The sequence below is a fragment of the Pogona vitticeps genome, chromosome 4, assembly GCF_051106095.1.
Source record: "Pogona vitticeps strain Pit_001003342236 chromosome 4, PviZW2.1, whole genome shotgun sequence".
Classification (NCBI taxonomy): Eukaryota; Metazoa; Chordata; class Lepidosauria; order Squamata; family Agamidae; genus Pogona; species Pogona vitticeps.
Genome location: NC_135786.1, coordinates 12233384 through 12257507, shown reverse-complemented (window position 1 = coordinate 12257507; position 24124 = coordinate 12233384). Strand labels below are relative to the sequence as shown.

General features: G+C 40.9%; 1 protein-coding gene and 1 long non-coding RNA gene across 8 annotated transcripts in view; one reads left to right on the top strand and one right to left on the bottom strand.

The window, feature by feature from the left end:
• CDH4 (cadherin 4) overlaps positions 1–24124 on the top strand; it is a 954442-nt gene that overhangs the window by 43022 nt on the left and 887296 nt on the right. The gene's annotated exons all lie outside the window — the stretch shown is intronic.
• On the bottom strand, positions 19050–23525 carry LOC144588752 (uncharacterized). Its single transcript, XR_013544439.1, has 2 exons — positions 20444–23525; positions 19050–20413 (listed from the first exon to the last, which is right to left on the bottom strand). It is a non-coding gene; the product is annotated as an uncharacterized LOC144588752 (long non-coding RNA).

Sequence of the window (24124 nt, the reverse complement as noted above, 5' to 3'; positions counted from 1 at the left end):
AACAGTATTCTCTAGCTGGCCACATGAACAGCAGGACTTATTAATAGTAATGTTTTGAGAATCATTTTAATATAGGATATTTTATATTATCTTTTTAATGTTTTTAATGTTTTTAAGTTTTAATATTGTTGTACGCTGCCCAGAAGCCACTGGTAATGGTGTGGCTAAAAAATACTGTAAATAAATAAATAAATAAATAATTGATCAGAGATGGAGGGCAGAACTGTTTGTTTCTATTTTCCGAGGGGAGTAACAGACCGTGTTCCTCTGCTGCATGCTTAACAAGCATGTGACCTTCTGATTACCCCTTGATTTCTCCGGATTCTGGTTGCTGTCATGGAAAGCAAAGATAATGGCCATGTTGTTCCTTGCTACGATTTTGTAGCAACAATTCATCAAATACTGCAATCATCTTCTGGGGTGGAGAGAAGATTCTAGCAACCTTCCCTGTCCAAATGTAGGTCAGTTATCCCGTCGGTGACATTGTGGCTTTCACAATATATACCACTGGGGCATGATCTTTTGTTACTGTGATTGATGAGATGTCCCACAGTTTGAAGCATTATTTCCCAACTTAAAATGGATTGTGTCTTGGGTTCCATCTGCACCAGAAGCGGCATCCTTTGCCACGGGTGGAGTTCACAGTTACTATGTCAGTCTGTTGGGACTGAAAACATTATCTACTTATTTAGTGGCCTCTATTGAATTATGAGTGTTTGTGTAAAGAGCTGACAGTTTCTCTTTTAAGTCAGTGCTTCCTAGCAAGGAAGGACTATTGAATCTTCAGAGTTAATTCCTGGGTTTCTGTTGCTTAATTGTGATTCAAGCATGTGGGAGAGATCTTTGGAAGGGATGACTGCAAGAAAGAAGGGCGAACAGCTTTACGGAATCCTATGGGACTGAAGCAAGTTACAAGTCATCAGCATAACATTTTTTTTCCTGGGCAGATACATGAAAAAACATTTTAAAGTTTAAATTACGAATTATATAAAAGATAATATTTCTTGACGAAGGAGAAGTAACTGATTTCTGAAAATGTAGGCTGCATTTCAAATCATTTCTGACTTATGGCCACCCTTTTAAAGAGTTTTCCAGGTAAAGGATACTCGGATATGTTTTACCGTTTACTTCCTCTGGGGGCACCCTGTGCAGATTGCCTAAGGCCACACACTTTGGCTCTTCTCCCTGGAGCCACAGTGAAGAACTGAATTCTCCACACCCAAATAGCCGCCCAGATGGTGTGGGGTAGAAATCCAATAAATAAATAAACAAACCACTGATAATGTTATTCCCATATCAAATGATCTACTATCAGAATGTAACAATAATTGGAAATTGCAATGTATGTGTGTTCATACACAGAAAGAAATTTGACTCATGACTGCATGTGGATGAGGTTAGAGGTAAAGTAGTACCTCGGTTCATGAACACCTCAGTTTACATAATTTTTGGGTTTACAAACCGAAATCCATGAGAAATAAAGCCCTTTTCTTTTCTCTTTCCCTTTTTCCTTCCTTCCTTCCTTCCTTTCAGGCTGGCATGCAGGCACCCCTGAGCATGCACGAAGGGGTGGAGGAGCGCTCACACCCACATGGGTGGCCACGCGCTCCCCCACTGCTTCATGCATGCGCCTGAGAGCACACACCTGCAGGGGGGCCCACCGGTCCATGGTCCCAAAAAGGTTGGGGACCGCTGAGTTAGTGGACACTGAACCTATAAATTAATTTCAGTTTTTGTGAGTGTGATACACGTTTGGGCAAAATGCAAGCAAATAAAATATATCATAGTTTGACGTGTTTGCTGGCAGGGGTGAGTGACAGAGACTGAATAGGAATGAGATCTTGGAGTTGTGATGGATGCCACAGTGAAACCGTTAGCAGAGTACAACAGTTCTAAAGAAGCAAAATTCCTATGCTTGGTAAGGGTGAAAAAATAAATTTACAGACTGCCAATATAATAATGCCTTTATACATGTATGGTGTCTCCATCTTTGGAACACCGCATTCAGTTCTGTCCACTGCACCTCAAAAACAACATTGTAGAGCTGGAAATGGGTAAAATGGGAAACCAAAAGGATACAGGGACTTGGAATTCTAAGGAAAAGTTAATAATTCTGGGGGGCTTTTTTAGGTTAGGATAAAAAAGAATGACTAAGCGGAGAGAGAGTTGTGTAAACTTGTCCATAGTGTGGAGGAAGCTTTTGCTCCTTTCTGATGGATCCAGAGCCTTGGCCTTCTTCCAAAATAAGGGTATATGGAGTAAGCCCCAGGTTATGGCATTTTGAGTCATGAAGGTGCTTCTCTCTCTGGCGTTGTGCATCTGCTCAAAAACATCTCTTCCAACTTGTCGTTGAGGAATTTCTGCTTCTCTGACCCTTGCTGCCCGCACAGGATTTCGTTTTCTAATCAAAGTGCTGGAAATATTGCTCTCCTGCTTTCAGTATTTTTAATATCTGGGATGGCTTGTAAAAAAAAAATCAAAGAGTAAATTTTGGAAGGATGAGTTTTTAGGAAGAGCATTGCTGACATTTTGAGCGGCAGAATGGATGAAATAACAGCCACGGGGAAAGTTACCAGAATAACTCTAATGGGAACTTAAGCTTCTTTTAAAAGTTCCAGGAGAAATAAAGGGTGGTTGTGTGTGTATGTGTGTTGGCTTGTTGCCCAAAAGCCATTAAACACTCACTGGGATAACTTTTCCAAATGTGGAGGGTGCCAGGATGTAAAAGACCCCCCCCCCTTTGCTGTTCAATGTCCCCTGATCTTGGACGGCTGAGATATGCGGTTAAGGATTTGAGGTTTTTATTGAAGAAACTGGGCAAGTTTAAGAGGGAAGAGTAGATTGTTCTCTTTTTTCCCCTTTCCGCTCTTCTATCAAAGATCTTCTGCCATAGAACATTACAAGTGCCTTTTCTTCTTCCTCTCTTTAGGGTGAAATATTTTTATGCCTAGCACAGCAGTCTACTGGGGAAGAATTCTGGAGAAGGAAATAAAGCAGCCAGCATTACCGACAAATTTTTTGAAGGAGAAACAGATGTGTCCCTTATTACTCTTCGTGAAAGGAAAATAATCCATACTGCACAGCTTTGATTGGGCTTGACAGCAGAGTTAGTCTAAAGTGCTAAATTGCATGTCTCTAAATCATATTAGCAATGATCATCTTACACTAGGGAAGACCAGTTGTCCATCTAGCCCAGAATGGTCTACTTTGGCAAGAAGGAGCTGTCCAAGGTCTGAAGCAGAGACCTCTTTGATAACTTACTCTCTGTTTCTCTCAATGCATGCATAGCATGTGCTTTACTACTGAGTGGGAAGGCACATCTTTGATTCCTCTTTGAATTCTGAGCAGTAAACCATCAAAAGTTTTTTCCCCTCTTTACCCAAGCTGCTGTGAGACAGTACAGTCGTGCCCCACTGGATGATTACCCAGCTCTACGACGAATTCACATTATGCGATTGCAAAACGATATTTTAAATGGGGGAATTTCGCTTCACGCTGATCAGTTCCCTGTTTCGGGAACTGATTTTTTGCTTTACGACGATCAGCAAACAGCTTATCGTCGGGTTTCAAAATGGCAGCTGGCTTTCAAAATGGCCCCCCGCTGTTTTCTAGGACAGATTCCTCGCTATACAGGCACCGAAAATGGCTGCCGTATGGAGGATCTTCGCTGGACGAGCAGGTATTTAGCCCATTGGAATGCATTAACCAGATTTTAATGTGTTTCAATGGGTTTTTTATTTCGTTTGATGATGTTTTCGCTCTACAGCGATTTCGCTGGAATGAATTAACATCGTCAAGCGAGGCACCACTGTACAATTTTGTTAGCTGAGGAGCCTCATGGCGCAGTGGTTAAACTGCAGTTAAAACTGTGTTCGCACCCAAGGGTTCAATTCCAGATAGTTGACTCAAGGTTGACTCTGCCTTCTATCCTGAGGTTGGTAAAAGGAGTACCCGGTTCACTGGGGGAGGGGAATGTGTAGCCTGCATAATTAACTTGTAAACCACCCAGAGAGTGCTTTAAGTTCTATGGGGTGGTATATAAGCAGCACACATTGCTTTTATAGTGGTCTTGAAGAACATCTGCACAGTGGCCCAAGTGGTTTTCATACGTGTCTATAAAATGTGTGGTACTGGAAAACATGTAAACTGTTGCCTTGTGGCATGAGCAACTAAATTTAGTGGCATCGCCTGGGTTATTGATGTCTTTATGACCATTTGGCTGGTCATGCTGTGATTTCTCTCTTGTGTGTGTATTTGTGGTTCTGCTTGCCAAAGGAAAAAGTCATGTTTCTTGTCATAAGGATAGGAACGTTCATGTAAATAGTAAAAAATCTTGATGGAAAAATCCAAAAATCTTGGCCTTAAGAGACTTCTTGAGAAGATTGTTTTGGATGCTTACCATGAGGTGGTACATGACCAGATTCATGTAAAATCTTGGGGGAACAGAGATTATTTCATATCTCAATTGCTGACTTGCAACTGTCTTCCCACAGGCATAATTGCTTTTTTTTAGTTCTCCTTTGAACTTATTTGTTATCTTAGAATTTTCTTCTGCTGATTAAAGCTGATAAGCATACTTGACAAAGTGGATTTGATTTAAATCAAGTTGATTTAAATCACAGTTTAAATGATTATTTAAATCACTATTTAAATGATTTAAATAACGATTTAAGACTCAATTTAAATCATGATTTAAAGACTCATTCTTGCCGATAGTTTTAATTTTTAATATTTGCAACCAGGTGAGCGTTTCGTATTTAGAATAATAACCTGTCAGATTAGTAAAACCGCCATATCAAAACAGATTTTAGTTCAATAGCTTAATCACTCTTATTTGAAGAACTACTTAAACTGTTTTATTTACCTAAAACATAACAGTATATAGCATACATATTCTTGTATTTGCTTAAACATCAATGTGTTCATTGTTTCTACATAGATTTGCAGAACCACAATGGGATTAAGGTCTTCTCCTGAACTTTGTTCATTTTATACCATTTTTAGTGTGAAAAAGTGTATTTTATCTCAGCTTAGATAACTTGGATTAAATGTATTAGTTTACCAGAAATGTAAATATTGCGTGAATATACAGCTTCATGCTACATTACTAAATTATATTTCATGCTTAATAACCTTTGAACTATAATGTATCTTAAATAGAAAACTAGACAGATATTTCCTTGAAAACCATTTCATTAAAATAAATTTGTTTTAAATTTTTAAAATCTGATTTTTTGAAAAAAATCATAGATTTTAATCCATACTGTTTGACAAGATTTAAATCGTTAAGTATTAATTTTTTTTAAAAAAAGTAATTTTTAAATTTTTTTTTAAAAAAATTGAAAAATTTAAACTATGGTTTAAATCAATGTGATTTTTAAAAAAGTCATGATTTTTTAATCCACTCTGGTATTTGAGTAAGGTCCCACCATTACTGAGTAGACCTGGGACCACTTTGATCTTGGACATAATATGGATGTGTGTAGGCATCCTTCAGTCTTGAGAGACTATGTAATGTGCTCTGAATAGAGGTCTTGGAAGAACGTCTAGTCTGGCTCAGAAGGCCAATTCGAGAGTGACGATCCCTTCCACACTGAGGACAAATACAATCTGTCTCCTGTCCAGCTCCCTGATTATGCTGGTTTCGGGACTGCCTCTTTGCCTCGGCCTGCTGGACAAGGGTCTTTTCAAATTGGGAGAGGCCAAGCTGCACTGCCTGCCTCTAGGCTGAACACTCAGATCTGTTGAGGTCCATTCCTAAGGCCTTCAGATCCCACTTGCAGATATTCTTGTATCACAGCTGTAGTTTCCCTCTGGGGCAATTTCCCTGCACTAATTCTCCCTATAGGAGATCTTTTGGAATCTGACCATCAGCCGTTCTCACGACGTGCCCAAGCCAAAGTAGACGTTGCTGTTTCAGTAATGTATACATGCTAAAAATTCCAGCTCATTCCAGGACTACTGCATTTGGAATTTTGTCCTGCCAGGTGATGCCAAAAATGTGTTGGAGGCAACACATATGGAACATGTTCAACTTCCTCTCCTGCCATGCATAAAGGGTCCAGGACTCACTGCAGTGTACTCAGGACAGAGGCTCTATATACCTGGATCTTGGTATTTGCTGTCAGCTTCTTAAACTGTGGTCTCTGAGTCTAGAGAACATGGTAGCTGCTTTGCCAATGCATTTAACCAGCTCAACATCTAGAGAGAGGATGTCAGAGATCATTGAGCCAAGGTACACAAAATCATGAACAACCTCCAATTATTGTACAGAGATGGTACTAGAGGGAGGTGAGTCCATGCCCTGGCCCATGACTTGTGTTTTCTTCAGGCTGATTGTTAGTCCAAAATCTTGGCAGGCCTTACTAAAATGATTGATAAGTTGTTGGAGCTCTTCAGCAGAATGGGCAACAATAGCTGCATCATCGGCAAAGAGGAGGTCCGGCATGCATTTCAACCGGACTTTGGTCTTTGCTCTCAATCTGGAGAGGTAATGTGGATACAACTTGGTATTACTTGGTGTTGATTGTTTTTCCCAGCTCACATAAATATGTAGGTGACTTACTATAATGTGTGCCCCACAAAGTATTGTAGCTGCTGTCTTCCTGGTAGCTTTAGCGCTTTGGATTACATGAGATGAAGATCAAGCAGAACACATGTATTCGCCCCAATCAAAAGTGTATTGTCTGTTTTTTTCTTCCTTTGAAAAGAATAAAGAAAACATCTGTTTTTCCTTCAAAATATTTGTCAGAAATGCTGGTTGTTTCATTTCCTTAAGCAAGAATCATTCCCCAGTGAGTTCTTGCACTATGCATAAAAACGAGAGCTGAGCAAAATTCTTTTCTGACACAGAAAACTAATAAGCAGTGTTTCTTTGCTTATTAATAAATACAACTACAGTTGCTGTTTGTGGCTATGTATAAAAATATGTTCCTAATGTGTAGATATAGAGAACAGGCTGGAAATTATTAATTTTTCTTGAAGAACAAACACATTTAATATATGGAAATAAAAGATTTAGGGAGAATGTGCACCAGTCAGAGTGACGAAGATTTGAAATTTAAAAATACACACACCACATCAAGGAAAACTCAACAGTTGCTTTCTGTGCAAATTGGGAGATTTTGGGCTGGCCAAAATCCCAGTGAGCTTATGCTCTTTGACGTATGATAAGGACAGAAAGCCAAGAATTGAACGATTTCAGAATATGACGTGCGGTCTTGTGCTGGGCTGATGGCTCCCACTTAAGCTGGTGATGTGATATTCACAAAATAGTGGATAAATGGGTTTTATGCAGCAAAATTCCAGTCCAGTATATACCTCTGTCACGTTCAATTCATTTGAATGAAGGGGGGGGGGGAAATCAGAACTTTAGAACGGTAGTTCTTTGGACTGCCGAAGGGTGAGAGAGGGTGGAAAGCACAGGCAAAATGCAGAAGCAGGATTTATCTGAAATATCCTGGAACCCCTGAACGGTTAGCAAAACCATCTGCAGGTATGGGCATTTAGTGCTTCCTAGCATCTTTTATTTTCCAAAGCTAAGTAACGATTGCAGCGGTGCAAAGATGGAAAAGTTCTGGCAGCCAAGGGCCTAATGTTTTGTGACAGCAGCCTGCACTAGCACCCGAAATGAAAGAATAAAAATAGACATGGTAACATGAGGGGGAAAAAAATTATCCTGGGAAAGTGATTGCTGGGTAGGACAAAAATCCTGAAGTGGAAGTCATTTAAATAATAAATAAATAATAAATAAACCCAGACCTCCTTTTCTATCTCAGAAGTGGGGAGCCTGAACCGCTCCAGATGTTGCTTTCATCAGCTCAATGGACAGATTTATTTCTTATTTATTTATTTAAAATGTTTTTTTACCCCCACCTTTCTCCTCAAAAGGACCCAAGGAGAGTTGTAGTCCAGGAGTATGTGGACAGCCACTGGCTCTTCACTTCTCATGTGTTTTGACATACTTTCCTATAACTTACTGATGGTCCCTAGTCAAAATATCCTGCCCCTCTGGACCACTCAGTTCTTCTGGAATGGAAATAATGGTCCAAGCTCTTCTTCTTCTTCTTCTTCTTCTTCTTCTTCTTCTTCTTCTTCTTCTTCTTCTTCTTCTTCTTCTTCTTCTTCTTCTTCTTCTTCTTCTTCTTCTTCTTCTTCTTCTTCTTCTTCTTCTTCTTCTTCTTCTTCTTCTTCTTCTTCTTCTTCTTCTTCTTCTTCTTCTTCTTCTTCTTCTTCTTCTTCTTCTTTTGACTCTCAGTGTCTTGCTGATGTTGACTGGACAGCGTGCCAGCCCAAATGCAGATCTATTGTCTGCTTCTGTGAGGGGTGTTGCCTTGTCCTGGATTGCTAATTGCTATCCAGTGGCTGCCAGCCTTTTTGTTTTTCTTTAGTGACAGTGAGTGGCAGTGACGACAGATGCTGCCATGCCCTTTTCCCCTCTTTTTTGTGTGTATGGCATAGCAGCTTGGCAGTGGTTGATGCTTCTGCTGGTGTGTGTGTGTGTGTGCATGCACGTGTGTGTGTGTATATAATTAATTTATTAATTAAATTTTTCAGGCTGCAGGTAAGTGAAACCGTGAGTACTGATCTCATAGAGACAGCAGTCCTCCTGTACAACAAACACATCTGATGAGGTTTACATATCCCAGTAACTTTGTCTTCCCTAGCTGCATGGTAGGCAGAGCCCAATAAGTCACTGTGATAGTCACCTGAACAAATTTAAACAGCAATAATTGATGAGACTAATAAGCGAAGCGTGCTGCTTATATACTGTCCCATAGTACTTAAAGCACTCTCTGAGTGGTTTACAAGTTAATTATGCAGGCCACACGTTCCTCCCCAGCCTTTCAGCTCACTGGGGAGTCATTTTACCAACCTCAGAAGAATGGTAGGCTCCATGAACCTTGAGCTGGCTACCTGGGATTGAATCCTGAGTTGTGAACACAGTTTTGTCTGCAGCTTAAGTACTGCCCCACGAGGCTAAAACCATCTTGAATTTTGAATTTTGTCGCCAGCAGTGACCAGAGCTCAGAATATCCCAGGAGAACTTGAAATACCAGATAGTAGTTCAGATTTAATGAAATTTGACTGCAGCGTAAAGGTTAAATAGATGTCTATGGCATGTATTCGGTTTCACCTTCCACTTAACTGAGCAGCAAAAAAAGAGGCTTGGGAGAGACACACAAATATTGTGCTCTTGATTAAAAGGAGGGCCTGTGAGTGTGATGAACTGTGCATTTATTAGACGTAAAAGCTCCCAAGGTCAGTAATTCTTTGAATGTATGTTATGTGGGATCTTGTGAAGTTCTAAGTTTTAACCTGTCAGCTGTACAGAGTAGTGCTAGCACTAATGGGGTCATATCTACATCAAATTAATTAGTTCATCGCAACTTTTATTCAAATGAGAGATAGAAATCAGATTGACACATCTCTGTTTGAGATCAAGAAGCTGCACTGGAATAAACAATCTGAACCCAGATAGAATAATGACCTTATAAAGCAGGTTCGTGTATTAAATTTGGAGGTTCATTGTCGGATTTGGAACTCCTCTGTTTTTCTGTTGTCTTTCAGTGAGGGAGGCAGAGATGCAAACCGAGTGTTTCACCACTGGATTAGAAACGCATAAGCAGGTCATGAATTTGATGATCTCCTGGCACCCCCCGCCATTGGAGTTGTGTTCTAACATCTGTTCCTGAGAGTCTGCTTTCTGTTCTGACTCTTTCTGATGGACACCTGTCCCATTTGCTGTTAGACATGGACTTAAAGGGGAAACAAAACACCTTGTGTCAACTGTTGTGTATGCAGGTATGGTACCTATTGCTTTGATTGTGCGAAATGTGCACATTTCAAGATGATGCTGGATCCAAACAAGCCTGGCCAGAACCTTTCCTTTCCAGCAGTCTTTGTGAAATCTGCAGTGCAGATTCAGTGCAGAAGGTCAGTGGCAGACGGGTTATATGCAGAAGCTTCCAAATTTTACTTCCTGGCATCTTCAGGAAGAACTGGTGGCAAGGTCTAGGAATCCTATGCCTGAGACCTTAGAGAATGGCTACTAGCCACTGTAGACTTGGGGCAGCCTTGCAGATATTGTTGGACTGCAGTTTCTGCACCGATCACCAGCCACAACATTGAACCTACTAACTGGTGAAGTGAAAAGCATTGATTATGTTGTTACAGTGACACCTGTCAAGGGATGGGATACAAGAGACTTTCACAAGGGCCAAATAGAGATGGGTAGATGACTTGGTCAAAGCATCTCTAAAATGGCAAGTCCTTTTGGATGTTTCCCGTATGCAGTGGTTAGTACCTACCAAAAGTGGTGTAAGGAAGGACAACTGATGAAGTGGTCTCAGGGTTGTGGATACCCAAGACTCATTGATGCACATGGGGATGAAGGCTAGCCTCTCTGATAGAGAAGTGACAGGACACACAATGCATTACAGTTTGCTGCATATGGGGCTGCGTAGCAAGAAACTGGTCAGAGTGCCCATGATGACCCAGTCCACTGCTGAAAGTGCTTACAACAGGGATGTGAGCATCAGAACTGGATTATCGGGCAATGGAAGAACCTGGTCTGATGAATCATGTTTTCTTTTAGATCAGGTGGATGGCTGGGTATGTCTGCATTGTTTACCTGGGAATGCAGTATGAGGAGATGGCAGGCCAGTGGAGATTGCGTCATAATCTGGGCAGTGTTCTGCTAGGAAACCTTGGGTCCTGGCATTCATCTGGATGCTACTTTGACTCATGCCACCCACCAAGAGATGGTGGCAGAGTGTGTATACCTCTTTGTGGCAGTGGTGTTCCCTGATGGCAGTGGCCTCTTTCAGCAGGATAATGCACCCTATTATGACAAAGAGTTCTAAGTGTTGCCTTGGCCTCCATATTCCCCAGATCTCAGTTTGATTTAGCATCTATGGGGGATGTGTTGGAATACCAAATCTGATCCATGGAGACCCCACCTTGTAATTTGCAGGACCTGAAGGATCTTATGCTGATGTCCTGGTGTCAGATACCACAAGACATGTTTGGATGTTTTGTAGAGTCCGTGCCTCGATGCATCACAACTGTTTGGCAGCATGAATGGGGACCTATATGATATTAGGCAGGTGCTTTTAATGTTGCGGCTAATCATTGTAGAGTCTTTTACTGTTGGTTGTTCTAAACAAGCCTGATGAGAGTTGCAATCCAGCCATTATTTGAGAGGGAAACATTCCCCACTGCTGTTACAGACAATTGTGAACTCCATGAAGCAGTGTCCTGGCTTGCTTTGACGTACCTCCCTTTGTTCAGAGTCTATATTAAATAAGTTAGAGTGGAATCAATTTTCTTGAAGTACAAAGCTTGAAAGCCACCGCATTAGTTTAAGAGGAACACAGTGTTCACAACTGGCATTGTCCTCTCCATTATGAACTACTTCATAAGTGTGATGATGTGTAGATACATGTCCAGTCAAGATCTTTGCTTGAGCCTTGTCAATTGCCAGACTTCTTCCTGGCTGCATTTTAAAGTTGTCTGTGCTCTCTTTTCCATTCCATTCCATTGTGCAATAATGATGTAGGAAACCATTTTCGGATGAGGAAAGATAGTGCTTTCAAACAGCGGTCTATGTAAAGCTTTTTCTCAGTTATGCCAATCAAGTTGGTCTCTGTGGCATCTAAATGTGGGTCTTCTACAAGAAATACAGGTCAGGCAATTGATGGAGCAAAATGAGTTTGTTCTCTAGCTGGAAAGCAATATAATTTGGGGCTTTCTAAGCATCCTCAGCAACAGCAGCAAAAGTGAGACAGTCTGTTTTTTTTGGGGGGGGGGAATCTTAAATGTTGTGTCCAATATTTTCTCTCTCCTAAAATCAGTTGTGTTTTGAATTCTGTTTAACAACAAGGTTTAGTTTTGAGTTAGTGTGTTTTGTAACTAGTTTTTGTTTCTTCCTGGCAGATCAGGGTGGTGAATGTGGAAGGTTATTCCACTCAGTCCTCCTCATAAGACTGGGAGGTTGGTTAGGCGAAAGGATGTAAATTTTTGCTTCTCTCCTTCTCACAAAATGGGGGCGGGGTAATTGCTTTCTCACCCTTTATGCTACAAGTGAATGAAATTCAATTTTATGCAAGCAGCACACCTTGCAAAGTTACATAGCATGCAGAGTTGACATGAATTAACCAAAATGACAATCATTCTGGCCCTGTATTGATTCCCTAAGAATTAGAAGCACCGGATGGGTTCTTCACATTTTTTTTTAAAAAAAAACATTTTTCGACAATACTTTCATGCTTATTGGATGTGTATGTTTTGGTTCCCAAAGTAACACTGGATTTATGAAGACTGCTTTAGACTTTGTACACAGACTGCACAGAAAGCTAATGAAGGAAAGGGCCAGGATCCTCTTGCCTGTCATGTTGGGGCAATTCACCCAATGTAACCTTTGGAGGCAAATTGCCTGAAGAAATCAATGTAGATACTATTTTCCCACCATGCTGATCTGTTTGGCTTACTGTGCAACTGATAACGTTTATAGTAAGTTCTTAACTTGTGGCATGTTTAAAATTATCTGTCTTAAGAATCTGGGAAACTTGGCTGTAATTGGTATGTTTAATATGGGCTGCCATCTAGGAATATGAAAATGGTGGAAGGAAACAAACTGAGAGAGAAAAAGGATATAGTCCATCTTTCTTATGTGACATTCAGTGAGGGGGAAAAAAGTTGGAATGGGTTGAGTGTAAAGAGTTGAGAGGGGAAGGAAAGTAGCTGCTAGCTCTGTTATACTGCAGGAGTTCATCTACGAATGCGTTAAGACTATAACTCCCTCCGCTAGAATAAAGTGGACTACTTATATATGAGCCCATAGTGCTTAAAGCACTCTCTGGAGGTTTAAAGTTGTAATTATGCAGGCTACCCATTGCCCCAACATGAGTTGGGTACTCAGTTTACCAGCCTTGGAAAGATAGAAGGCTGAGTCAAACCTAAGCTTGGGATTGAACTTAGGTTGTGAGCAGAGTCTTTGACTGCAGTTTAAACACTGTGCCATGATGAGGCTCACTTGAATAGCTAGCGGGTGGCTATAGTCTTGACAAACTGTTGTCTTAGCAAAAAGGAGGTGAAAAGTCCAGTAAAGATTAAATTATCTGTTTTGAAGTTGGTCACTCAATCATCAGCTGAAACTTAACAACAACAAAAACAACCCCCACCCCCCCACAAGTTAAAACACACGCAGGACTTTTCTGCTAATCTCATTGTGGGGGAAAGAGTTTCCTTTCTAATTCTACAGAAGATCCCCTATGCATCTGCAGAGGATAGGTTTCATGTCCCTTCCTGTGGATGCCTGAAACCATGGATAGTGGCTGCCTTCTTGCTAATATCTGCAGTAGGGAAGAATGAGGAGGTGGTAAGAGTGCAGGTGCACTGCTGGCTGGATCATGGCATGTCAACTGCAGACCACTGAATCTATGGATACCAGCTTGGCAGATATTGGGGGGGGGGGTTTTCCTACATTTTGCTCTTCTTCATACTAAATCTCACAATTTAAAACAATATTGTTACATGCTAAGGAACCTGTCAGATTCCACTGACAGTGAGATAATATTAATTAATTAATTAATTAATTAATTAATTAATTAATTCATTCATTCATTCATTCATTCATTCAATCAATCAATCAATCAATCAATCTATATGCCGCCCACACTACCCAAAGATCTCTTGGTGGCTTACAACAATTAAAATACAGTAAAAAAAGATAAAACAATTAGAATATAATTAAAATATATACTCTAAAAATTGCCATTGGCCCCACAGTTGATATTATTTCAATTAAAAGCCTTCTGGAAAAGGAAGGTTTTGACCTGGCGTCGAAATGTCATCAGCATTGGCGCCAGATGAATCTCAGTCAGGAGGGCATTCCATAGTCTTGGGGCAGCTGCCAAAAAGGCCCTTTCTCTACAAGCCCTCCCTCTTGTCTCCTTAAGGGATGGCTCTTTCTAAAGGGCCCCCTGGCTAGATCTTAACTGCCGGGTAGGTTCATATGGAAGGAGGCGGTTCTTCAATATGCCATAAAGTACTGAGTGTATAACACCCCCCCAACAACCCTACTTCCCAATTTTAGTAGGAAAGCCATTTTTTATGTTTTATGTTTCAGTTTCTCCTTACATGTTCACCCTTATCAAATGCAGAGCAGTCATTCTGAGGAGAAAGATGTGTTCTGTGTACAAAAGGACCCTTTCTGGATCAGGTATTGGCAACTAACAGAGGTCTGGGGGGGGGGGTCTTCACTGAGCCCACCTCAGATCCTGAGCAACTGTACTCCAGAATAGCCAGAAACTTTATCTTAAACAAGCCCCCTTCCACCTTTTCAAGGGGTATGAAGAACCTTTTTACATAACCAAAAGTGACTGTATTTCTCTTCTAGGACCTAAATGTAAACCTTTATGCAGGTAAGCTCTTACCAGCAACTTTACGGGATGATATCTATAGAGACCTGTAATATGACATTTCTCAATGTGCAGCTCCCAAATAGTCTTACTCTTCTGCAGGAACACTTCAAAATAAGTGGCCTTAGAACTTGAAATATTGCTAATAATTTATATAGTAGCTCTTGTCTGCAAAATTCTTCTATAATCGGCTTTACCACAACCTCATATGTGTCAGCAATGATGGCACTTAAAACCAATCTAAATATTGCATCTGTGTTGCTTTTCATTGCTTTGAGAGGGGTCAGGGGGAAAATGCAATGGAAATAACTCTTCTCACATGTTCGCCGTCTCTCAGCAAAGCCAGGGAATTATTTCAGCTCTCCAAACATCCTCCTGAACTTTTAAAAACATCTGTGGAAAGCTTTAAAGCAAAATACAAATTTTTATAATGTTTGCGTACTCCCCAAAGGGTATATTGCTTGTATCTTTAAAAAATAAACACACACACACACACACACACAACCTCTGAGGGTGTCACAGGTTGCTGGATCAAGGTTCACTGCCCAGAGCGCTTTAAGCATTATGGGGTGGTATGCAAGCAGTGCACTTTTACAGAGTACTCTTATAGAGCCTGGTGTTGCTTGGTTGAAGGCCTATATTGGATTAGGCTTGTGCCTCTTTTCTGACACAGGGATACACTATCTTCCAGGAGGCCTGGTTTCTGTTGCAGTGGCCAGTTTTTAAGTGCTGCTTAGGAGCATCGATTGAATTACTCAGCATTGTTCAGCGTCAGCCCAAACTGTGCTCTAAAGAGGACAAAAGCCGCACTGTGTTCTGAGAAAGGCAGGGTTTAAAAACAGTTCAACGACTGTGAGGGAGGAGGGCAGCAAGACTGGGTGTTCTTGCTTTCGGAAGAACCTTTGGTCTCGATGGGCGGGGCAGAAATCCAGTAAAATAAAATGAAATAAATACTTGTTCCGAATATGACATGCGTTTCCTTGAGTTTTCATGGTTGTGGTATTCAAAAAGCCGATTGCAATCAGAGTTGAAGTTGAATTGAATGTCTTCAAGTTTAACCAGTAAGGACTATATCATAGCCTTTTTAGCAGTGTGCCCATTAAGTTGTAATAGCCCTCAGGTTTGTGTGTTTCTCTCTCTCTCTCTCTCTCTCTCTCTCTCTCTCTCTCTGTGTGTGTGTGTGTGTGTGTGTGTGTGTGTGTGTGTGTGTGAGAGAGAGAGAGAGAGAGAGAGAGAGAGTTAATCACCCTCATGTGTGTTTCTGTCTCTGTATGTGTGTGTGTGTGTGTGTGTGTGTGAGAGAGAGAGAGAGAGAGAGAGAGAGAGAGAGAGAATCACCCTCATGTGTGTTTCTGTCTCTGTATGTGTGTGTGTGTGTGTGTGTGTGTGAGAGAGAGAGAGAGAGAGAGAGAGTTAATCACCCTCATGTGTGTTTCTGTCTCTGTATGTGTGTGTGTGTGTGTGTGTGTGTGTGTGTGTGTGAGAGAGAGAGAGAGAGAGAGAGAGAGAGAGAGAGACAGAGAGAGTTAATCACCCTCATCTCTCTCTCTCTTTCTCTCTCTGTCTCTCTCTCAGTGTGTCTTTGGAGTGCTCCCTGCTTCTTGGTCTAAAGCCTGGAATTGCATACAGTTCAGGAAACACTGGATTTCCTGACAGCCAATTTTAAGCTGAGCTCAGGGAAGCCTTTGAGCCTTGGGAACAAAGCAGCTGGGAAATTTTGAAGAATCAGAATCAGAACCTTAATCAGAATCAGAACATTACAAGAGAGTGAGATACAAAAGCCAAACACATATGCCATATATGCCAGGGGATACTCAGGTGACATAGTTAGAACTCAGTGGTGTGTGACAGCATGATGCGATGCCTCTGCATGATGGAATGGATATATCTGGCTGTTGCCTGGGTGAGATCCTTATTAGTGCCACTCAGCAGGTGCCGGATTTTAATCTGGGTTGCCCCAGCCGGAGCGGGGGGAAAAAGGGAGGGACTCAGGTATTGCAGGCAGCTATCCTGGTACAGTGGACCCTCGACTTTTCGAGTTACAGACTTCTCTGGCTGCAAAATTTAGGTTCGACTTGCAGCCAGAGAATCAACCTACAGACCAGAAAAAAACCAAAATGGAACAAAAATGGAACAAAAACAGCCGGTTACGGGATTAATCAGTTTTCAATGCATTGTAGGTCAATGGAGACTCGACCTACAGACTTTTCAACCTGCAGCCACCATTCCAATACGGATTAATTCCGTAAGTAGAGGGTCCACTGTACCACATACAATAGAACAGCATGTGCTGCAATCATTCAGCTGCTCCCTGACCACAAGGGCACACTCTCTGCTCTGTGGGTAGTCCACTAAATATACCTTGCACCAGGTTGGAAGGTACAACATTGCACCCAGCCAGTGTGAATGCTCAGTGGTCCTGGGGATAATCTAAAAGATAAAAATAATCCCTTCTCCTGACATGGGAGAGGAGAAGCTGGAAGTATAACGGAGAGCAAATCTTAATATTTTGAAAATGGTGTAATTTCCAGGGGCCCTCTTTAATGAGCTAACAGCTGGGGTCATCCTTTGTGAAAATTAAATACAGCATTTGTCAGTCTTGGTCCGAATGATGACAACTACAACTTGCCTTTTGCCTTCCTTGTTGCCGAAGCTTTGCAGACTTTTTGTAGCTCAAGCATGGAAACAGAACAGGGTGAAGTTGGTGAAAGAGAAATTGAGTGTGCGCACCCCCATAAACTGTGTATGTTACCTTCTGCATGGAACGGCGTACCAGTCTATTGTTAGTCTTCCCACCCAGGACTGAAGCTGTAGAGGCCAATGACTGATTTTCCAGGAGCAGTAAATTGGTTTTCACCTGGACTTTGCAGAAGCTGTTTAAGGTGCTGAACATATTTGAGGTGATAGTACCTTGGACAGCTCCTATTAAGTACAGAGCTAATTAACTGTGTCCCTGCCATGAAATCTGAGTCACCAGCCTCTGCTGTGAAGATCAGACCTCAGCTTGCTTCTTCACTAGGGCTCACAGGAAAAGTTTCTGCTGCCCAGATCCTAATTCTTTCCCTCAATCAACCCCTTGGATGTTGCTGCATGGAGCTCTTTGTTGTGCCTCCTCCATGATGAGGTTTGCCTTGTGTGTGTTGAAGCCACTACTGCTAGACTGTATGTTGGGCGAACATCTTGGGACTTTCTACTCTGATGGTTTTGCAAAATGGTAGCATATTTGCATGTGTCTCCATTGAAGATCTGTTATTAATATACACTGTTTGTTGAAACCAATGGCTTGAATTTGGCTTGTTTCAATTCTTACAGTCAACATTCCCTCCAATTTTCAGCCCTGCTGAGTGGGGCTCTGCCCCCCCCCATGCACATGACTTCACCCCCACATGCACAACTCTGCACCATGTCTAGAACTCTGGTCACGACTGGAACCAAAGGGGCTGGAAACTCTTGCTGTGGGTGTCTGGAGAAAGAGGAAAGCTGTGCAGAGGGGAGCATAGCAGTGCACACCCTTTGAGCCATACAACTTAGAACATTGCTTATAATTTGTGATGGTAATCTGGGAAGATGGAAATTGACCTAAAATGAGAGTTAATGCTTTCAGTCTCCTTATGAGAAAACAGAAAAGGAGAGGTGAGACATAGTGAAATCTGAAGTTTCCTGCAACTCATTTTCATAATAAAAAAGTAGTATTATGTACAGTAATCTTGCGCCCAAGTGTTCTTGCACATATAGCTCATATAATCATTATTTCATATTGCCATTTGGGAAATGGGAGCTGAGTCTGTGATTCTCACCATCTAGAGTAACATGGAGCACTGTGTCCCTTCCAGAGTTTTTTTTCCCAGCACTTCAAAGCTCTGGAAATTTTATCACAGTAGATAACCTCATTGGAACATGTATTTTTATCACAGCTTTATGCACAGCAATCATTATGTTATATTAGGAGAAGATTAAACATTGCCAAAAACAGGGCTGCTGCAGAAAGCAGCACTGTAGGTTGTGTGACAAATGCTTCACTTTCTAAATGTGCTTTGATATGGCCATGACTTGTTGGGGAACTGATAATTTTCCTGTTTCTTGCTAGTAACAGCCATTGCATTGGGCTTGTGGAGTGTGCTGGGACAGCAAGCTAGATGGATGATCCACTCTGAAGGCAGAGGGGAAGCCCTATGTTAAGTGTACATAATTCCATGGTTTAGATTAGAGATGGGTGTATTTGTATACGAATACAAGTATCCCTGTGCAGGTGGAGTTAATGAGGGTCTGCCCCACAAGGCTGGACCATCCACTCACATGTTCCCTGGCAGCGGTGGCCTTGCTCATCCTTCCAATCACTTACTTACTTACTTACTTACTTACTTACTTACTTACTTACTTACTTACTTACTTACTTACTTACTTACTCACTTACTCACTTACTCACTTACTCACTTACTTATTTATTGGATTTTTACCTGCCCCTCTAGACAATGTCTACTTCCGGAGCCCCGTTGTCTTCTTGCTTGGCTAGCCACTCGGCAGCCATGCAGGGAGACTCATCCTCCCTCCCCTTTCCTGGACTGGCTAGTTGAGCAGTAATAAAGTGGAGATCTGGTAGTGAGACCATTGCTGTTGCCGGATGCATGAGTGGAAAATATGAATACGAATACCCCCATCACTAGTTTAGATGCACTTCTCAGTCTCAAACAGAGTATACCTATTGAACTAGTGGAACTTATGTAAAAGTTGACTTACCAAGTTCTGGTTGAGACTAAAAAATGTATTTTGGGACTTCTGGCTTGACGCTACGATGAGACAGCAGGAGGAGGACAGAGCTTCGTCCCCTGGGCTGAATTCCAACCTGTTTGGGACACACACACACCAGGGAGTTAAAACCACTCTGAAGAGGTGGTGAAATGGGGAAGAAGCCTGTTGATCACTGGAGGGGGATGGCAGTTACCCATGATTGATCCAGGAAACTCCCCAATCAACTAGCATGTGGAAACAAGCAGCTCATTTAGCTTGCTTGCAAGTTGTCGGCAGCAGGCAAAATCAGAAGCGATAAATCAGCCAATTTAACATCGTTGGTACCATTGGGTAAGATACAAAATTTTAACTATACTGCTCTATGACTATTCCTGGACGGAATAATCCCTTTAACAGAAAAAAGTGCCTCTTAGCCCCACCACTAAATTGAACTGTGGTGGATATGGAGAAGGGGAAAGAGATGCAAGAGATGCAAAGAAAATAAATTAGACATTAATTAAACACTTAATTATACTTCAAGGAAGGGAGTTTCTTGGTGATACTTTTGTGTTAAACTTAAGGAATTTTCCTCTTAAAATTATTTTAGCCAAATAACGCTGGGAGTTAAACTGTTATGGCTTTCTACAGGGTTGGCAAAAATCGCAGAACATGACCTTGAATAGTCAAACTTGGAACTCTGCTTTGACTTTCCTTTTTTTCCTGAGAACTGTCTAAAACATAGACAATTAACTTTGGAAAGTCTAATACAAGCATAGAGTGAATGGGGATGTCAACCTATGTCAGAGACTGGATTTAAATTAACCCTAAAGATGATCAATCTACTGAAGTGGACTTATTGAAGCAATTATTGATGGAACTGGACTGCCTGCTCTAAGCTACTGGACATCTTTTATTTGAAATACAGGTACTTGGCATCTTGGGACATAATGCTACAACAAGAGAAATTTGGGGATGAACCAAAATGAAGCAATCTTAGAAATAGTGAGATCACGTAATGAAGAGCTGAAATCATTCAAGGAGCAACTAAAAAGGACTATATTCAACAGAAGACAGGGAATAATGAACAAGGAAATGTGATGGTGGAGGACAGTGTATGCCAACCAAAAGAAGGGCTGGAGGAGACCAAATGGAAAAATGTAGGAGATTTAATTCTAACTCTAGAGCTGAGGAAAATTTTGACTGTGTTAAGGGAATATAAGGATAGAAAATCAGCAGAATTAATTAAAAATAGCCTGGAAGATCTATTGGAGATGGATCAAGTGCATAAAGACCTATTGGAGATAGATCAAGTGTATAAATATTTTCAGATGAAACAAGGGACGGCAGAATGTTTAGGGAGATAGAAACAAGAATTGGGAAAAGACAAATAAGAGAAGGAGTTACTTAGAAATATGAAAAAGGGAAAATATTAAGGTGGCCCTCAGCGTTGAATGCATGTATATATTTATCTTCTGAAATTGTAAAGGGGGATATCTTATATATTAAAAATGGGAATTGAACTGAAATCAGGGTAAAGACATAACATGGTGGTTTTTAAGGTAAATTGAAGCTAGATTATTTAAAGAATATACATTAGATATGATATTGATATAGACATGACAGAAAATGTGGACATAAAAATGGCTAAATAATTGTATAAAGAAAATCTGTATAAAGTGATTTTTGTTGTTGTTTAGTAGTTAAGTCGTGCCCGACTCTTCGTTACCTCATGGACCAAAGCACGCGAGGCCCTCCTGTCTCCCACTGCCTCCCGAAGCTGGGTCAAATTCATGTTAGTAGCTCCGATGACACTGTCCAACCATTTCGTCCTCTGTTGTCCCCTTCTCCTTTTACCCTTACACTTTCCCAACCTCAGGGTCTTTTCCAGGGAGTCTTCTCTTATCATGAGATGGCCAAAGTATTGGAGCCTCAGCTTCAGCATCTATCCTTCCAGTGAGCACTCAGGGTTGATTTTCTTCTAAATGGATAGATTTGTTCTCTTTGCAGCCCAGGGGATTCTCGAGAGCCTCCTCCAGCACCACAGTTCAAAAGCATCAATTATTTGGTGGTCAACCTTCTTTATGGTCCAGTTCTCACTTCCATATATCGCTACTGGAAAAACCATAGCTTTGACTATGTGGACCTTTGTCGGCAAGGTGATGTCTCTGCTTTTTAAGATGCTCTCTAGGTTTGTCATCGCTTTCCTCCCAAGAAGCAGGTGTCTTTTAATTTCATGGCTGCTGTCACCATCTGCAGTGATCATGGAGCCCAGGAAAGTAAAATCTGTCACTGCCATCATATTTTCCCCTTCTATTTGCCAGGAGGTGATGGGACCAGTGGCCATGATCTTAGTTTTTTAGATGTTACCTAAAGCATAAAATGATTTAGTTAACATCTGTTATGTTTTAGGAACCTGCTCAGTTATTATTGGTATAAAATACAAAGTTTGTTGGTTAAATTACTTCAAAATTATATAGATTTGGAACCGGAATTACTATTAGGTATGTTTCTAGAGGTTTTTGAGAACATTGTATACTCTGGGAGCAATATTATGATAATAGCCAATATTGTATACTAAAATACACACATGAATGGTTAAATGTTTTTAAAAAATGTATAGATGTTGAAGAGACGACTAAGAAGACAACAAGATGCAAAAAAACCAAATAATTATAAGCAACTTGTGTAACACGGTGTATAACAAGCATGAATTTAATGTAGCTAGATTGAAAAATTAATAAAATGTTTTCAAAAAGTAAAATGTATTTTGGCCTGCATGTGTAAATGTCCAAGTTTGGGTTTCATATTATTTGTTATTTGTCTTGGGTAGGCTGTGTTTAGTAGGCTGTCATTTCAGGGAGAGGTTTCTCGGCAAAAAAACCCTGCTGCAGGAATGACTGCATCTACTACCTTAGGTGGTGAAAGAGAGCAGTTTGCAAAGGAATTTATGGGATCCTTTCCCTCCAAATGTAAAGTATGTGTAGGTTATTATTTTTTAAAATCCCTATTTCATTTCCTAACTGCCATACTGCTTGCCTATTGGAGGATTAAAATGGCAAGTAGACGGCCTGGCTGTTTCTATTCCCATTTGAAAAGTACTGGTTATGAGCCTTAAAGCTCCGTATGGCTTGACTCCAGGCTTTCTGAAAGGCCATTTCACCTCATATGAGACTTCTTAGCTTTTAAGATATTCTGGGCCGGCCCTTCTGTCAGTTCGGCCATCTTCCCAGGGTCTCGTGAGGACACGAGAGAGGGCCTTCTAAGTGGTGGTCCCATGCTTCAGAATGTGGTGCCCTGTGAAATGCGGTTGGCCCTTTTCCTCTTGTCCTTCTGTGTTCAGGAAAAAGACTTTTGTTTTCAAGGAAACTTTGAAGCAAAAAGTGTGAAACAATAAGTCAATGTCTTAGGAATGCTATATTTATTGAATTTAGATTTTAAAAATGTTTTTAGTACTGGCTTTATTGATGTATGATTAATTATTTATTTTAATTTATTTTATTCAAAATATATTTACCCCACCTTTTTCCTTCACAATGGACCCAAGGCAGTTTACAACTTTAAAAGACAGTAGTTAACAGAAAGATAACAGTGAGAATACAAGACTGAAAGGATCAAACACATACAACACTTTAAAAAAAGTAAACAAAAGCAACACTAAAACATGTTCAAAGTAGTAAACTACGACAATCCATTTTTTAAAATACAGTGGTGCCTCACTTAGCGATGTTAATTGGTTAAAAAAAACATTGCTATGGGAAAACATCGCTAAGCGAAACACCATTTCCCATAGGAATGCATTGAAAACCGGATAATTAAGTGAAAATCGCCATAGGAAACGTCCATAGGCACGTCCTTAAGTGAAAATCGCCATAGGAAACATCGCTAAGCGAAACGCGGTTCCCCCATTGGAATGCATTGAACAGTTTTCAATGCATTTCAATGGTTTTGACAGGTCGGTTTTCGCTATTTTTAAAGTGTCTTAAAATGTTCAAAAACTGTTTAAAATGCTTGGACTCATTAGTGCACCCTGTAAAACCTTTGCAAACTCAATTTGGCTTTGTTCTGAGTCTTAGTTAATTTTTGGTGAATTTTTTCTCCCCCCACTGAAATGCATTGAACTGTAGGTTTGACAGATGTCATTGCATTCCAATGGGGGAAAAATTCACCAAAAATTAACGAAGACTCAGAACAAAGCCAAATTAAGTTTGCAAAGGTTTTACAAGGTGCACTAATGATTCCAAACATTTTAAACAGTTTTTGAACATTTTAAGACACTTTAAAAATAGCAAAAACGGACATTGCTAAGCGAATCAGGGGGACCTAAACTGTCATCACTAAGCAAAGCAAGGTCCCGAACATCGCTATGTGAAATTTCCCCATTGGAAACATTGCTAAACAGAGTGCAAGATCGCTCCAAAAACGGCATCGCTAAGCGAATACATCATTAAACGAGGCAATCGCTAAGCGAGGCACCACTGTAATAATAATAATAATAAACACTCAGGTGGCCACTCACTGAGAGAAAGCTTACCCAAAGAGAAAAGTCTTCTACTGCTTGAGGAAGGACAACACAATAAAGATGGAGCTGACCTGGCCTCTTGTGTGAGGGAATTCCATAGTAATAGAGAAGGCCCTCTCTTGTGTCCCCATCAAATGTGCCTTTGCAAGTGATGGGGCTGAGAGAAAGGCAGGATCATCAAGGGAGAGGCGGTCTTTGAGATAGCTCCAGGTTCATATGATGTTTTAACTGTGATTATTGTATAGTCTTAATTGTTTGTAAATCACTTTGGGTCACCTATGTAGGCATCCTTCAGTCTCGAAAGACTATGGTATCGTGCTCTGTTTGGAGGACTTGGAACAGCGTCTAGTGTGGCTGAGGAGGCCAATTCGAGAGTGACAATCCCTTCCACACTGGAGACAAATCCAATCTGTCCCCTGTCCAGCTCCCTGGTTTTGCTTCCTTTGTGACTTCC